Source organism: Balearica regulorum, chromosome 16 (genome assembly GCF_011004875.1).
Source record: "Balearica regulorum gibbericeps isolate bBalReg1 chromosome 16, bBalReg1.pri, whole genome shotgun sequence".
Lineage (NCBI taxonomy): Eukaryota > Metazoa > Chordata > Aves > Gruiformes > Gruidae > Balearica > Balearica regulorum.
In genome coordinates this window covers 5,796,901-5,809,849 of record NC_046199.1, presented here as the reverse complement: position 1 = coordinate 5,809,849, position 12,949 = coordinate 5,796,901, and the positions used below count along the sequence as shown (strand labels likewise).

The following is a 12,949-nucleotide window of genomic DNA, read 5'->3' as shown; positions in this document are numbered from 1 at the left end:
TGCCGGTGTGTGTCGCGCCCGCCCGCCCCGCGCTCCCCCCGCCCCCCGCCGATGCCTGGGCTCGGCGGCGCCCGCCCGGCCGCCCCGCTGCGCCGCCCGCCCCGCCCGCCCCGCGCTCGCCGCCGGGGCCGGGGCCTCCGCCGGACCGCGCCGAGCCGAGCCGCCACGGCGGCCCGGGGACCTGCCGCGGGTGAGTGCTGAGCGTCCGGCGCGGCGGGGAGGGCTCCGAACCCCTCGCCTCGCCTCGCCGCCGCGGTCCCGCCCGCACCCGGTCCCCCACCCCCCGCGCCGTCCCGCGGGACCTGCTCCCGCCGACCGCCAACCCCGGGCAGGTGCGGGGGGGCCCGGGCAGGCGGGGCCGGGCCGCTCCCACGCCCCCCTCCCTTTGCCGGGCGCCCACCCGGGGGTCGGGACACGCGTGTCCCTCCCCCCCCGTCGCCCCCGCCCCGGTCCGCCCAGCCCTGCCGCGGGGAGCCGGCGGGCTGCGCCGCCCTTTGCTGCGATCGGCTCGACAGCAATTACAATTTAAATTAAAATAAATTCAGTTAAAAATCTGCCGCCCGGCCGCCTGTGGGAGCGCTGCGTGGGGCTGCCCCGGACCCGGCTGCCTCTCCCTTGGGGCCGTCTGGGTTGGGCTTTTTTCTTTAGTCTGGATCTTTAGAGGAAGAAAAGTCATTTTTTTTCCAGCCTTCGCTGGCTGCTCGCTCCGGGGACTGTGGGGCAGCTGACCCCACTCGTGTCGCGGTTGGGCTTTAGGAGGGTTGGTCACGGGTGGGGTTTTTTGTGGCTCCTGCTGTTGCAACGACACCCGGTTTAACACGCCGGGCCTTGGGACGGACCGGGATGCGAGCAGCCGGCATCTCCCCCTTCGCACAGGTAGGGAAACCGAGCCGCTGCTAAGTGACGTGCCCGAGGCCGCGTAGGAAATCTGTGTCGGAGCTGGGACTGAACCCTGGATCGCTGCGTCCGTGATTCGGGTCGGTGCTTGCCTTGCCTGGCCGGGGACGGCGTTTAACGCCCTCGGGCCGCCGGGGTAAAGTCCTGCCTGGCCGTGCCAGCCCCCTGTCAGGGCTCCTGCGGTGGCAGCCGGGCCTGTGGCCAGGTGCCAGCGGACTGAGGCCTCTCCGCTCCGAGCGGCGGATTTGGGGAGCGGGGACGTTTCGGTAGGGGGGGACGCGGGTCCTCGGCGGAGAGCGGACACGCACCCCTCGGGCGACGCGTTTGCTCGGACGGCTGGGGCGTCTGGGAAGCGACTGCGCAGCTCGGGCTTTAAGGTCTGTGCTCTCTTCGGGGCGTGCTTAGTCTGTGCCCTCAAAACTCAAGCAATAAGGTTTTTCCAAGCGGTCCTCTTCTATTCTGGTTATGAGATGGAAAATGGGGGAGAGGTGGGTGATGGGGGAGAGGTAGGTGATGAAGGTGATGTGTCTCATTAGGCCGACTGACGTGCCTGGAAAAACCCCCTCTATCCAAGCCCTTCCTGAGCTGTGTTTTCCCATTTCTGCTCCCCCAAGGGAGCGGGCTCTGCCCAGCCATGGGCTCTGCCCTCCACCCAGCACGGCGGGGAGGGTTTCGCTGCTCTTCTCCCTGGCCACCTACCCCGGCTGCAGCCCCTAGCCGAGGATCGCGGTGTGCTGAGGAACGATACTCCATGGATAGGAAGCCAGAAGTTTACTTCATTATCTGGAACAGCCTATTCTAAACTAATTTCTCTTTAAGAGATGAGGGGGAAGGAAAAAAAAAACAAACCAAAAAACAAAACACCCTAGATCAGAAGCATTTTATGTACTGTAGAAGAAAACAGCAATGTAATGATAACAGTTCTGTTAACTAGGTTGGGTCTGTGACCTTGATGTATTTTACAACTCGGGATGCATAGCTGAGAAGAGGGAGCAGACTGTTCCAGTCTGTTTATTGTTTCCTCTTAATTTATCCCAGTAACTCGCAGAACGTGAATGCCCACACAGTTTTAGAGCCCTGACCCACCTTTGGGGGTGGGAAAGAGGAGGCAGTGGGATTGCGTTCTGCTTCAGATACAACCTAATCTGTAGCTTGTGTTAATTATATTATAGATGGGTTGGGGTTTAGTATAGGTTTTTCTCACAGGGCTCTGCCTCCGCAATTCTTGCTACTGTAAGAAAGCCGTAGTAACTTGAAGCCCCAAAGTCACTCGCAGGAGCACATCTCTATCAATAAAATCCTTGTTGCAAAGCCAAGCAAAACCAGCCCCGTGGGGGCTGCTGGCGTTGGCCGCGGAGATGCGAGGACCGATGCAGGCAGCGCTGGCAGCCGGGAGCGGGGACGCCTGGAGCAGGTGAGCCGGGCTGGTAGCAGGAGCCATCTGGATGGTCGGCGGGGGGAGATTTAAACGGCAGCGTGGCTCCGGTTCTCCTTTATACGAATGTTTCCCCTTGCTCCGTGAGAAGCTTTTCCTTCTCGTTAGACCTTCTCTTCCTCCCCTCCAAAAACGTGGTGCCCTTGTGTATGCAAGCTTTATCATCCGCCTCGGTTACTATGGTGTTACTATGTAAAAGCAGCTCATCTCGTAGCTCCTGGAATTATCTACAACTTGGGTTTACAGTCCAACCCGGAGATGCGGGTCTCTGTCCGTCCCTTGTCAAGCCTTTCCCTGTTTGTGCGGTGGGACGGGTCCGGAGCAGCACCGTCTGCAGGGTACAGCCGTGGCTCGGTCCCCCAGGAGCCTTCTCCAGGTTACCGGGTGCGAGGAGCCCGCTGCGCCGTGCGAGGCTGTTGTGTCCCTTGCTGTCCCCTCGTGCGGGGCTGTATCCTGGGCAGTGATGAGCCCTGGAAAACCCGCTCGTGTTCATCCCCTCCAAGGACTGGGCTGCCCGCTCCCTGCCGAGCGCAGACAGGGCGTTAGCTCCCCCAGAAAACTGGTGGGAGCGGAAACAAACACTTGAGGGCCTGTGGAAATCTGTGCAAACAAAAGGCAGAAGATGGGAGCAGACGTCTCCCCCTGCCCCGTGCCACCATCCTGCTCAGCTCCCCCCCAGCCTGTGCAAGCAAACCCGTGTGGGCTGGCTTGTTGCTGCCCGCTTTGCTGCAGCGGGTCCCTTGCTCCCCATCTCTTGGTATTTTTTAATTTGTTTTCCCTTTCTGTCTTTTCCACCTGATTTGCACGTAAAAAAAAGCACAAGGGAGATTGATCCCGTGGAGAGGTCCTTGGTTTGCTGGATATTAATGTAAGTTATTGTCACCCTTGTTCTTGCAGGGAGCTGGCATGGCCCTGAAATAGGGGGATTTGCTTGGGGGAGCAGGAGCCCAGAGCCAGGTCCAGGTTCCCCCCACCTTGATCGTCCTAAGGATGATTCGCCCCGTGCAGACTCTGAAGCGGTCCCAGAGGTGCCTTTCTCTTTGCATTCACTAAACCGGAGCCCGGGATGGTTATGTTTGTAACTCAGGCACCTGTTCTAGGTGCAGTGGGTCTAGTCCTGCTACGGAGGCTAATTTGGAGAAGATGCTGCTTGATACCAGGGCACTGTGGTGCAGGTCTGCAGTGTCTCTCCCTGTTGCAGCTGTGATGGCTTTTCTGCTTTGTTGAGTAGGAGAGGGGCGATGTTTCTAATTATAAAGGAAAAAAAAAAGACAAAAGTCTTGTACTTCTCCCCTTTGTTTGTTTGTTTGTTTTTTCTCTGGACAAATGCTCTAAATAACAATGCTTAAAATGCAAATGGAGTGAGTGTGCATGAAGTGAAGTCACTGGGTAAGCCCTGGCTGGATGAGGACGGTGGTGGAGTTAGAGGAGCTGGGGATGACACATGGCACCCGAGCAGGGCCGCGGCGGTGGGGTTGTCACCAGATGCAGTCACAGCCGCGGCAGCCGTGGCTTATCTCTGCGCGCACGATGAAGGGACATTGAACTGAACTCTCTTTTTATCTGTGTGCTCTACACTCCTTGTTCCTACTTTATTTTTATTTTTCTTTTTTTTAGAAATAGAAGAATCAGAGCATGAGCCTTCTAAACTCTGCCTTCAGTTGAGGTGATGGCTCTTCTAATGTTCTTTCTACTGAAGGCGAGCGCTGCCCTCGCCGCTCCAGCCAGCCCCCCCCCCATGTGTTTTAGCACTTGCTTGGGGAAGAAAAAGAAAAAAAAAAAGAAAAAAAAAAAGAATAAAATAGCATGATGTTAAGGTTGCAAAAGTTTCCAGTATAGCTCCACCCAAACGCTTCTGCCCAGTAATGCTCAGAAAATTCAGTCTGGGCGATGGGGCTTCCCTGCCTGCTGGGCTGCCCAAGGGGAAGGGGAAGAGCTTTTTGGCTTTTTTCTTTTAATACAGAGATGCTTGAGAGGGCTGCGTCAGGAATAAGGTGAGGAATGAGCCCTGGCGTTTGGCCGGCAGCGTGCCCTGAACGAATCGCTTGGGAGGGACAGGTTTAAACAGCGAGCGCTTAAAAATTCACCGGGGCGAGAGGCAGATGAATCGGTTGAAAGGGGTTTCCAGCGAGGCGAGGCGGCTCTCTGCTGTACATGTCAGTATATTTTAACTCTTCTTCTCCTGAGTAAACGTCTTGAGGTTGTTTTCAGTCTGACATTGCGTTCTACAGGTACAAAGCGGATCACTTTGCTCCTGTGAGAAGGATAGGAAGGGAGCTGGTCGCACCCAGAGCCCGGCTTGGCGTGCGGGATGCTTGTGCGTGCTCTGCTCTTGTGCTTTGATAAATAAAGAGGTTTTCATGAAACTTATAAAAACTTCTCTTACGGAAATAGGTCAAGCAAATATTTATTTCCCTAAGGTGTCATGCCAGTATTGCACAAATACTTGGATGAGTAGTAATTTTATTTTTCCCTGCTTTGTTGTTTTGGGTTTTTTTAAGCATATTCAGTGCTTTTTCCAGTGGTATAGAGAGACACACATTAATAATTGTATGTAATCGGTCCTGTTGGTCTCTCTTCCCATCTGGAAGTCCATGCATCTCCTACGGACTCATGCTCTACAATTACAGTGCTGTAAATCAGAAGCCATGACTTTTTTTTTTTCTTTATATCCAGGTGGTTATCAGAAAGCTGGGGGGGATGTTTTTTGTTCTTCGGAGGAGTTCAGGTCAGTGGTGGGGTCAACTGCCTAAATCAATTTAAAAACAAAACTCCCAGAATACAGCAAATCTTAACAAAACAGTTATACTGGTGGTTCGCTTTCCCATCCTGTAGCCCCAGCCGTGGTGTTGGTGGTGTCCCTCTGGAAAGTAAGTCCAATGGTTGGGTTGTCCCACGGATGGAGAGTGCGGTTCCTGCCGAAAGCTTGTGCCCTGCTGTCTGGTGGAGCTCGTTCTTCTGTCTTCCCCGGATAGATAAGGAACCAGTCAGTATCTGTTTGGCTTCAAAGAGGGGTTGAAACTTCTTGCCTGCTCTTAAACTAAACTCTTTATTTTTACCATTTTAAGAGGACCAAAATTAGGCTTGAGTTCTTGAATACTTGATCCTGTAGCTCTTCAGCTCCAGATCTCCTCAGCATAGGAGTAGCCAAGGGTCTGCTGTAGCGTGCTGGAGGACTTGTAGTATACTTTGTGTAAGACGACATTTGAGATGAGGGTGTCTGGGATGCTTTTTGATGTGTAGCATATTTAATGAACTGAGGTCTTGCATCTCTGTGTTGAGGATCCAACCGTAGTGCTGGCTCCTCGTGCCTGTGCAGAGAGCAGGCTTCAGCGGCTGGAGACCTTCCTGGTGGCTCCAGGTCCTGCCGTGGGGCACCAGTAGCAGGACCATTTCAGCCTCCAGTGCTAACTGATGTGCTGGCCTTTCTCTTGCAGCCTGTGTCGTGCCTTCAGGCTCTGGTCAACCTTGTAGAGGCGGTCACCTCTAAACCAGCACCTCGAGCACGGTGCTCGCGGTGGCTCTGGAGACCTTGGTGGGTTGGATGTGACACCAGCGGGGCTTCCTGACGTGCCTTTTTTCTCAGCCCTGGCAAGGCGGGTGTGTTTACCCTTTGCATTAAGGTTAATTGGCTCTTAGGTGGGTCCCTGGTTGTAGGGTGGTCATTAGAGACAAGTCATCCAGAAGTGCACGCAGGAGGTGATGCGAGCCTGTTGTGTGTCACGCTTTGGTTTGCTAAGCAGGATGTAAAAGCAGACTGCTCTTCTGAAACGTATCCTGCTCTTTCTTTCTTTGCTAGGAATCCTTTCCGTATCAGAAAATATTTCAGACAAGTGGAGTGTCTCTGTTTTATAGAGGCAGAGCTAATTTAAAACCAAAAATCCGGGCACAAAACCCCTCAGCCGCGCTAGCGGAGGGGAAGCAGACTTGTGGTCTGGCCTCAGAGCAAGCAGATGAATGTGAATATTTCGTTAAGACCATAATCCACCTGTTAGGCTCCGCTCCTCCGGTCCTGTGTGTACCGTGAAGTGCAGCGGATGTTTGAAATAGCAGCCTGCGCTCCCTGCTCCAGTGTCTGGCATTTTCATGTTGCTTTACAAACAGGAAAGATGGAGACCGAGGGTGATGTTGCAATCACCGCAGGTTTGCGGGCCCTTTGCTTTTAGCTGTTTTCCCTCCGCAGCCGATGTCTGTGTCTCAGTGGCGTGGTGTTGTCCTGCTCACCCCGTCCGGGTTGATGGTGCTGAGCCATGTGATGGTGCTCTGCCACGCGTCGGCACCGTTTCTGGAGGTTGGAGATTTGGCAGTCGCGGTAGTGCTTATAAAATCAGTAGAAATGAAGGTGCTTTGGCGGAGGCACCCTTGGAGCCAGCGTGCTGGAGGTTAATTGTGCAAAACCCCTCTCTGATGAGCAGTCGTGTCCACCTGGACCTAGCCCTTCCCCGCGCTCCGTTTGTTGCTCCGCGCTCTCCTGACTTTGCTGGCATCCTCCTCTTGCCGACCTGCGCATCTGGATCACAGCGAGCCCCCGATCCCCCTCTGCCTTAATTTAGGAGGGCTTGTTTTCCTTCTTAATCACAAATGTCGGCCAAGTGGAGAAGGGTACGGCTGGTGTGAGGCGGCAGAGGATGCTGTGAACAGCAGAGGTAGTGATGAACATGGAAGGCTTGCTTTGCCTTCCCAAAGTGTCTGCTCCGGAGATGTCGTTGCTGTTCTGCCTTCTACTGCTCGGAAATGCTGCCTTGTGCATCTGTTCTGCTGGGGTTGAGTTTGTCAGGTCCTTGTAGGCATGAGACAGAGAAGAAAATAAAAAAAAAATATGGAGAATTTAAAATGTCATTGATTTTTTATTTATTTTTTTATTTTCTTTTTCTTCTAATTTAATCAATTCCCTACTGTGCCGTAAATTCCAAATGTGAATGGGAAATAATCCCACCAGTGCAATAATTAGCATGTAACCAGGAGATGAAGAAAACCCAAACTGCTGAGCTGATTGGTGAATGCTGACTATTTTCCGAATTAATTTCAATAATCACATCTCCCATTAAAAAGAAGACAGGGTGGGGAAGAAGTCTTAAATTTTCCTCAAGCTCAATGTAGTGAAAAATGGTATGTGTGGTGTGGCTGTTCTCCAGCTAATTATCAAAAAAGAGATGCGGGAAGTTCTTGAAACTGAATCGCAGATACAAAGGATTGCGAATTTTGCAACCGAGAAGCTCAATTTCAGTTGCTTTTGGGGGGGTGGGCATAGAAATTGTAAGTCAAATATCTGTATTTTTGTGTAGGTGTGTGACAGTAAATAGTGTACTGGAAGCAGAAAACATTCCCTTGCAGTGGTGCTTTGCTGCAGGATGCAGCGCTCAGTCCACTGGAGGCCGTTAATAGTGAGAAGCGTTCCCGTGTTCCCGTGCGTCCCTCCAGCTCCCCAGTGTTTTGTTGTGCTTTCAAGGGACGGGTGGAAATCGCCATTTGGGAAGTGGCAATTTCGGAGCATCCGAGAGCTGGGCACCCTCTTACCGCAGGGATCTGCGGCTGTTTTCTGCCCTGCCTTCCTCCCCTGCTTTTTTTGGCCAGTTCTGCCCCAAAGGTGGGTGGTTGGAGAAATCCCCTCTCTGCCTTGATACCTCCATGGTGTCATGTCCAGACAGCCCCAGGAAGGGTCACCCCTGCCGAGCTCTACCTGGCAGCTGGTGTCATTACGCACCTGAATTCAGTATTAGCAGAGATGATTTTATGTCCTAATGATTCCCCCCCTCCTAGAGCAGCCCTGGTCATCTCCTGGCCATGGCCACCTCGCCTCAGGACTTATTTTCCAAGAGCAAAGCTCAGGTGATGCTGTTACCAGGTGTTGAACCAGAGCATCACTTTAGAGATGCTTTTTCATTCCAGTTTCAATTTAATTTCAGCAACATTTGCTAAGTTGCGATACAGCTCGATGCTTGTAGACTAATCATATTTTATTTAGAAACCCAGGGAAAGGTCTGCTGAAACCCTGGCCCTACAAGTGCTGCATACGAGCGTACCACACTGCGCTGCAAAGGCGAGATATCCCGCTGCCTTTGATGGAGCAACCTTTTTAGGAAGGTGTTTGCAGGATTAGGGCAATTGGAAGTGGCTGTTATACGCAGTGCTCGCTCTGGCATGAAGCCGGTGATCTGGTGTGCTCCCTCTGGTTTTGGCATGGGTAACGAGAGCTGCCCAGAGTCACCCCGTGGTGTGACAGCCAGGAGGGAGACCAGGTCCCGGTGAGCATCCCTGGTGTGTGGCTCTCGGGTCCTCCCCCTCCCAAAGGCTCAGGATGTGGTGACGTTGTCAGATGTTATTTTAAAAAAAAAAAAAAAAGTTAGGCCAGTCCAAGTGCTTTGAAACAATATTTATTATTTTATAAATTCAAGCCCGGCGCTCTGTGGGAAGGTATGTGAGCGGATCGCTACGGTATTTTCTTTGCACATTTTCCTAATGTTAGAGACAGTCTCAAAGAAGTATCGCATTGTTTCATTTCCCCTCCACACTTCATGTTTTTCTAAAAATAAAAGCTAATGTCAACAATCCTACAATAACGAATGAGTGAATGTGCATGTCCTGCAGCCGATTAATTTTTTTTTTATTTATTTTTTTTTGTGAAAAGCAAGATTTAGCTGGTAATCACATTGAGCTATGGATAAAAATATATCTTTTCAACCACCTCACTGATGGCTTTTTCTTTTTGCCTTTTTAAAATGCCATTGATCAAGTTAGAGGCTGAAAATACTCTCTCAAAGCAGAGACCAAGAAAAGTCACTTGAGGTGAGTAAACAAGTTGGCTGCTTTTTTTTTTTTTTTTTTTTTTTTTTTATGAAAGCCAAAAAGCCAGCCCACTGCTGCTACGTGTGTTACGGGTACCTTAAATACAGAGTCTCCTTCAGTGCTGACAGGCATCCCAAACACCTTTTGTAATAAACCTCTAATTATAGCTTAGCGACTCCATAGGTTCCCTGGATCAGCTTGGGAATATTGCACCGAAAACTAGGGAGAATATTTATATTTTCTGCAACTGATGGGTGAACCAGATTCAGAGCTGGACCCTGTGAGCGTGGTACATAGTGATGTATTTATAGAGTATTACAGAGTTGTGCTTGCTGCTGTATGATACGGTTTTGGGGTTAAGCTCTGCATTTTGGGAAATACTTCCCGAATGCATCGGTGTGGGTTCCTGAATCCAGACCCCAACTGAGCTGGTTGGAAAAGGGTTCGGGTGGTGGCCAGCTCCTGCAGCCCATCACTATCTCCTGACATCTGACACTTGGACTGAAGCCCAGCACTGAGAACCAGGGACTTCAGTGAAAATCTTGGCTTTTTAAAGAAAAAAAAGATCTCCAGAGCTTTGCGGTTACAGAGAAAAACTGGAAAACGGGAATTCTTGGTGTAGGGAGATGCCCTCCTCTCGCCACCCCGTGTTAGCCTGGTTACTTCCCAATATCCCAGACTGGGAGCTGGTGCCGTGGGGTTCGGGGCTTGACTGTTCTAGAAGTTGGCATGGCTGATACTGGCAAGTTCATTCTTTTCTCCTCCGTTTATTTATTTCTTTCCCCTTCATTTTAATACCATCTCCTGGGAGATTCCAGCTGAAATCTATTCATTGCTGAGATGTTTCTTTTTCCCTTGCGTCGTGGATGCCGGGTCCGGTTTGGCTGTGGTTTGTTTCTGGCACGGAAGGGAAGAGCAGCAGGACAGAAGAGCTGTGCTTGCCGTTGGGTGTGCGTGCATATGTCCCTGCAAAGATACCCTGTAAGTGTTACACACTTCTGTTGTGGGCTCAGCTCTCCGTCCATGCCACCGGGGCTTGTCCTCCTCCATCAGGACCTGTGCATCCCCCGGGATCTGCTGGACCTGCCTCACCGTGCCTCTTGAGTCAGCGTGGGGTCTTATTTCCATCTCTATTTCCCTTGCAAACTTGAATTAGAAGTTTGTGAGATATCTGATGGTTAGGGATAACAGCGGACGGTTTTCTGCTGGTGCAGAAGCTCTTGGAGAAGTCTGGCACGTGCTAAGGGATAGATAAGGAGAGACTGCAGGGGGGAGGATAGGGAGATGTGGGGAGTGAGGGAGAGCAGAGCAGGACCTCGTGCTTTTTTTTTGGCAGGGTTAAGTGGCTAGGTCATGGACACGTACCCTGTCTGGGCAAGCACGAACTCCAAAGTCCGTGCTTCCAGCCACGCAGGACCTCTGTGGCTCTGCTCCCACGTGTGTAGCTGAGCACTGGCTGAAGAGCTGGTGGCACCGGGGACAGCTGCTGTCCCCTGCATTTGCAAAGCATTTGTTCTGACGGTGCTTCCAGGGCTGAACTTCATAGCATGGTTCCCCCCGAGGAAATATTCAGAAGTCACCAGTGAGACACTGCAAAATCCTGAAGCTGGATCAAATCAAGTAATGATCCACCAAAGGTTCCTTCTGCTTGGCCATCAGTCCTTGAAAATCTGAATCACGTACTCCTGCTTGAGAGTTTTTCTCCAGAATTGTGTCTAGATACCCTTCTCCCTCCAGTGAAATCTGAGGTTCTCGTGACCCCGAGGGCTGAAGCCTCTCCTAGCCAATGCTCCCAGCAAGAGCATCTTTTCTTTCTCCAAATATTTTGAAGCTCATGATAAAATTGTGAGGCTTTGGCAATGTCAGTTTGGGTGCTATTTGTGTGCCAATCCCTGCTGAATACATCTTTTATCGCAGATTTGTAACAGTAGCTGTTGGAGGGGGAGCTTCAGGGAGAAGTACTTTCAGAAGAATGCTTTTATAAAGGAACACTGTCCTGAAAAAAAAAGTGCCTTGAGCGGGGGGGGAACCCCCAAGCCCAACGTTTTTCTTGCATTCATGTTGTAAAATTTGGGCAAATAAGGTTTTGCTTCCATTTCTAGACAACTTTGTCCTCTTTGTACAAACGAGCACTGTTGTGCTCCAGGCATTTTGGGGTGTGGGGGGGAGACATTTAGATTCTGAGTAAGAAACACAAAACAAGCATTTTGGCTAACTGTCCCAGGCTGAGCCCCAGCCAGGTCCCTGCAGGAGCCGGGACCGGCACCCCGCTGGCCGGGTGCTCAGACAGGGTTCGTTTGTAGTAGGAAGAGCGAGCCAGGAAGACCAAAGATGGGTCCGTTCATCTGTTCCACCTCAAGCAGAAGGAGAGTTTAAGGAGAAGGCAAGGCGGTAGGGATTCTGAGCAGGAAATGTAAGGGAGGACGTATAGCCCCTGGGAGGGGGCCGCTGTGTGCTCAGCTCTTACATCTGCTCTGCGTCCCACCGACCTTCCCTTTGTGCCCACTGCTGAGTTGAGCAGTTTCTGGTCTCTGCAAGAACCAGGTATTTCTCAATGGCAGAAATGCAAAGCTTGTCCTCCCACGCGTTTGCCTCACAATTAAAAATGCATTTCCGTTAAAAAAAGGATTTTTCACGCGAAAACCTGCTTTAAAATTAGACTGGCGTCTGAAAGTGTTTTGGCTGCTGCATTACAGCCAACACCTAAGGATGCTCTTGCTGAGCATCGCCCTGCAAGGAGGGAGAGTGTGGCACTTTGTTCCATTTTTGCTTTTGGTTTGGATCATTATACACTGTTCTTAGGTAGCCGTTTACTCTCTTTCCCATCTCTTTGGCACAGAAGCAAGAGAATAAAACATTAAAAGAGGAATATGATTATAATCCCTTAAAAATTGACAGAGGAATTTGGCAGTGGTTGCAGCCTGTGAATGTAATACGTAATATTTTATTCATTTTTTTAAAATGATTAGACTTCAGGCTGACAGTTTAAATGACAGATCACCCTAATAAGATATTGCGGACAGTGTAAAAACTGTCAGTGTGGTTTTTCTTTGCGAACTGTGGAGTTTGCAAGGTCCTGCACCAAAAAAACCCATAGGATCCTTTGCCCTTAGCCAAGCTGAGATAATAATTTGTATTATAATAGTATTGTCACTGCTGGCTCCCAGGCTATTTTATGCCTGAGTTAATGGCAGTGCTGCCCATCCCAGTGGGCTCAGGGGGATTTCTTCTCAAAGGGTGTATTTATTTTTTTAAAAACAATTATTTTTGCTTTTGTTGTCCCTTTGCTCCCACAAACCGTTTGTGAATGGGACCAGTAATTGCAGCTGAAAGAGGCTGGAGGTAAGGACAGAGGAACTGTTCAGATTCATTATTGAACATATTGACTGTTTAGATACGTTTTTGAGCATGGAAAGCAGATCCCAGGGGACTGACAGAGTTCCCCATCCCAGAATATCCCAGCTCACAGCGGGAGCTGGAGCTAACAATGCCAAACCCTCCAGGCAGCGCAGGAACGGAGGCGCAGCTTCCCATGTCCTGGGGGATGCTGTAGGCTTGAGATTTTTGGATGAAAGTGAAACTAGTGCTCTTCTCTTTCAGCCGGACTGGAGAATCACACAGATGATCAGGCCTTGTATAAAACATGTAACAAAGTGATGATTTCTGCTCTCAAATAATAGACAGTAAAATTTAGATATTTGTGTCCCCTGTGGTCCTCAGAGCATCCTTATGGGCAGTGAAAAGAAAATGAGAGGAGGGGGAGTCTGCTCTGTTGTTTCCTTTTCTTAGAGTGAGAAGCTGACTATCGTTTGCTGAATTTTTAACACTCAA

At 50.8% G+C, this 12,949-nt stretch overlaps 1 protein-coding gene across 6 annotated transcripts in view; it reads left to right on the top strand.

The window, feature by feature from the left end:
- Positions 1–53: 53 nt before the first annotated feature.
- Positions 54–12,949, top strand: part of ZHX3 (zinc fingers and homeoboxes 3) — a 49,145-nt gene continuing 36,249 nt past the window's right edge. For 2 of the 6 annotated variants that reach the window (XM_075768897.1, XM_075768898.1), the window contains exon 1: positions 54–190. The gene's annotated coding sequence lies outside the window, so the exon portion shown is untranslated. Of the gene's footprint in view, positions 191–584; positions 877–2,283; positions 2,312–12,949 lie in introns of those variants that run through there. The other 4 variants (XM_075768902.1, XM_075768899.1, XM_075768901.1 and 1 more) reach the window with 3 other exon arrangements.